The following is a 4,131-nucleotide window of genomic DNA, read 5'->3' as shown; positions in this document are numbered from 1 at the left end:
CACAAGCAAAAATACCTATTGGTCATGGTGGACAAATTCACCAAATGGATAGAGGCCAAGCCAGTTAAAACAGCCGAATCCGGACCCGTGATAGACTTCATATCCGGGGTAGTACACTGTTACGGTGTCCCCCACAGCATCATCACCGATAACGGCACGAACTTCACGGCCTACGAGGTTAAACTCTGGTGCAAAAATATGGGCATTAAGCTCGACTACGCTTCAGTCTATCACCCTCAAACCAACGGTCAAGTTGAACGAGCAAATGGTCTAATCATGAGCGGCATCAAACCCAGATTAGTGCGGTCCCTTACGGAATCTAACATGCACTGGGTAGAGGAGCTCGACTCCGTACTCTGGGGGCTGCGGACCACGCCAAACCGTACTACCGGGTTCACACCATTCTTTATGGTATACGGCACAGAGGCAGTTTTGCCCTGCGACATAATTCATGACTCACCTCGAGTGCGCATGTACGAAGAAAGAGAAGCCGAGTTGGATCGGCAGGACAGCTTGGACGCATTGGAGGAGGAACGCGACGTGGCAAAGGCTCGTTCCGCATTCTATCAGCAGCAGGCTCGAAGATATCAAAGCAGAGAAGTACGGGCTAAAACTTACAATGTTGGCGAACTAGTTCTACGCCTGCCGGACAAGAAAAAGGACAAACTCAAGCCCAAATGGGAAGGTCCCTTCATCATCGACCAAGTCCTGACCGGCGGAGCATACCATCTGCGAAATGCATCGGACAACCGACTCGAGCCAAACCCATGGAACGCAGCCCGCCTCCGAAGATTCTACGCCTAGCGCCGGACCCAGAGTTCGTCTCCTTCCTCCGTCCACATTTTTACACTTCAGCTGTCTTTTGTTTCTCTCTTTTCTCCCACCTTTTTCATAAAATCCCTTGAGGGCCTATTTGCGCATTGTTCGCACACACTTGATGTGCTACCCGCACTCATTATACCTGGGGGCTTCTTTAACAGAAGCTTACTTATACGGGCTTCATGCCCAACACATGTGTCAAACTTCCGCATGTACCTTTTATTCACCATTATATGCATCGATATGACTTAAGTTTTGGCCAAGCTGGGTTGCCTGGCTCCTGTGCTTACCCCTACATTCCCGATTGTTCGGCTAGGAGGTAAAGGGAGCACCTCTGCGATTGTTACTGCTGGATCAGGCGGATGTGTACCTCAGACTGGGTGAAGCCGAAAGCTAGCGTTCTTAAGGGAATATTCGGTCGGTGACTTGAAAGATGATTCTTTACCTATTTATTTATCTGCCCCCAGATGTTTTACTGCTCTTTTGGTAGTCCGGACATGCACTTTAGGGCATGCCTCCCAGGGAAAGGAACCCCTAACGGAACTATTCTCCCTGGAAGATGTTTCTTACTAACCATGTAATATAACATAACTAGTTGGGCACTTGTCTGATAAAGCACTAATGACCCCTACGCCTGGTCTCCATGCATGCCCCGGTTTTTTCATAACCGAGAAGGTATTCGGACACACTCCGGACTCTAGGGTCCCGAGGTTGAAGCGAAAAGGTCGGCAAAGACAAACAATCTACAATCCGGCTAGAAGGCATTTTACATGTCATTTTAAATACGTCGTCAAATCGACTGACTGTACTCCTCCTCAATCCTGCTTAACAGGCTGTCTAATTTACAGTCCCGTTGGGAATACTTAGCGGCCAACTCTACTTGGCCGTACACTAAGCTCACAGGGATCTCCTTCCCATCGGGCCCCACAGGTCCGACCTCAGCCATGTGGTTTGGATTCGCCTTCTTGTACTGCGTCTTCACCATGGCCCAGGCCTTCCTGGCACCTTGACGGCAGGCCGATATCTTCCACAAATGGAAGCGCTGCCGTGCTCCCTGAAGCTTCTCCGCAAGCTCTCCAAGGCCCTCGGGTAGGGAGAAGGACGGCCATAAGGCCTGGATGACGCCACTCATCGCCTGCTGAACATGTTCGAGCAGTTGCACCAGCTCAGGAAGTTGGTCACCCGTTGAACCGGGCATTTCCTCCGCAGGGCGACTTGTGAGCACACCTACAGACATATTTCTGTCAATTGACTTCCTCGCCGAACTCTTCTTTTCAAAGGAGTTTGCTCAAGCATTTACTATAGATGCCGCGATGAAGCCGCTGATTCTCCTTCACGGAGCCAGACAGCTGGGCCCGAACACCTTTTAGCTCTTCTCCAAGCTAGGTGTGGGCATCTTGGAGTTTGTTCCTCTCCTGCTGCACCTTCATAAGCACCCTCTCGCCGGCTTTCAGCTGGCGCAGTAGCTGTTGCTTGTCCGGATCCAGTCCGGCAACATCTGCGATATCACTGTCAGACTTATATGCACGCCGCACACCGCTTATCTTTTTGAAATAATGTGTTACTGGAGGGGGTCTTTGTGTCTCCTCCTGCGGCAGCTAGTGCGGCCTCAAGTTGGGCTTTGCACTCTTGTAGTTCCTGGGACAATTGAGTATTCTCCTCCGTTAGATCCTGCATATTAAATGAGCCTTAAATTAGTTATTTTAACTACTTTAAGTCTCGGGGGCTACTGGCATATACAACTATTAAAATCTCTTACCCGTATGTCTTTTACATACTGCTCCGTGGCTCTGGTTAAACCATCTTGAGCGGCACGGAGGTGCGCGTCTCCCGTGTTAAAGGCATTCAACGCCTCTGGGGAGAAACACGCGTCACGCAGCACTGTCCGGTGGCGCCTATGATTCATGGCGCTCTCCACCTCAGACCTGGTGGCGGACAGCCTGTCGGCATCCTCCGTTGGAGGAGTACCCGGCTCGCGCCTTGCGCTCGCCTCCCCCTCCGGACCAGGTGGTGGAGCCTGGCTGGCGGAGGCTTGGTTGGCAACTTCTCCGGGCACAGTCCAGCGAGCGCTCTTCCTCCTGCGAAAGTCATGAGCATTAATACACCTCCTAGGAATCTTTTCCCTAAATAACGGTCGCGAGCTATACCGTTGCGGCAACGCTTCGATTCGCACTGCACCCCTCTTCCGCCTGCTGGGCCGGACTGACCCTTGTTAGTCAGCCGCCGCGGGTTTGGCTTCCCACCTTGAAGGCACCTCCTGCAGGACACCGTGGTATAGGGTGGTCAGAAATACGCAAGGACGAAGTAATGGTGTCAGGGCCCCGGCCATAATTACCTGGGAGGCCGGAGATAAGCCAGGGTAGTCAGCCGTAATGGCGACTAGAGCATTGTCCATGCTGAGTTGGTAGAACACCCCATCAATTAGCTCCACCTTTATGTCCGGGTCCTCTTCGGAGGCCGGGTCAAGGGATCTTCCCGGATCCTCGGGTTGTGGAGCCGGACTGTGTATGCCCTCCACATCTCGACGCAGTTCCTACGTCAAAATCATAAAGTAAGGAACTTAACTTTGAAAGCACGGGTCGGATGAATAAACGTCCGCTTACCCAACTCCGAGGGTTATTCATGGAGAACCCGTTCAATGGGCTCGTTTGGAGGAAGTCCTCCTTCTCCCCCTTGTACAGGCCGGACAGGATCTTCACCGGATCCGCGACCGATCCCGGCCCCTTACGGCCGTGACGGGTGGCGTCATTCTCCCCGTTGAAATCCCACATGGGGTGGCCCCTATATTGGAGCGGCTGCACCCCTCGCATGATGCACATGGCCATGACTCCGATCATGGTCAATCCGGAATGGGCCAGCAACCTAATCTGGCCCATCAAATAATGGACGCTCCTGTCTTCCTCCTGTTGAGGGCTCCGCGGGCGCCAACTTAGGCGTTTCTTCAGAGGATCCTTGCTGAATTCCGGGAGGCCGATCCGAACTGGGTCCGGCAGTGGAGCATCTTCTACATAAAACCATTCCGAGGGCCAGTCTTCGGACGCCTTCTTTGGGGTTCCGGATAGATATCCGGTCCCGACGATGCGCCATATTTTGGCTCTGCCCACTTGATATATTGACCCCTCGTGAGAACGGGGTACGAGGCAAAATAGTCTCTTCCACAGCGCAAAATGGGGCTCGATGCCCAGGAACAGCTCGCAAAGAGCTACGAAACCCGCGATGTGCAGAATAGAGGCGGGCGTGAGGTGATGAAGCTGGAGTCCGTAGAACTCCAGGAGCCCCCGGAGAAACGGATGTATGCGAAATCCGAGCCCC

The sequence above is a fragment of the Triticum aestivum genome, chromosome 6B, assembly GCF_018294505.1.
Source record: "Triticum aestivum cultivar Chinese Spring chromosome 6B, IWGSC CS RefSeq v2.1, whole genome shotgun sequence".
NCBI lineage: Eukaryota > Viridiplantae > Streptophyta > Magnoliopsida > Poales > Poaceae > Triticum > Triticum aestivum.
The sequence above is the reverse complement of the archived record's forward strand: the minus strand, read 5'-3'. Positions refer to the sequence as shown.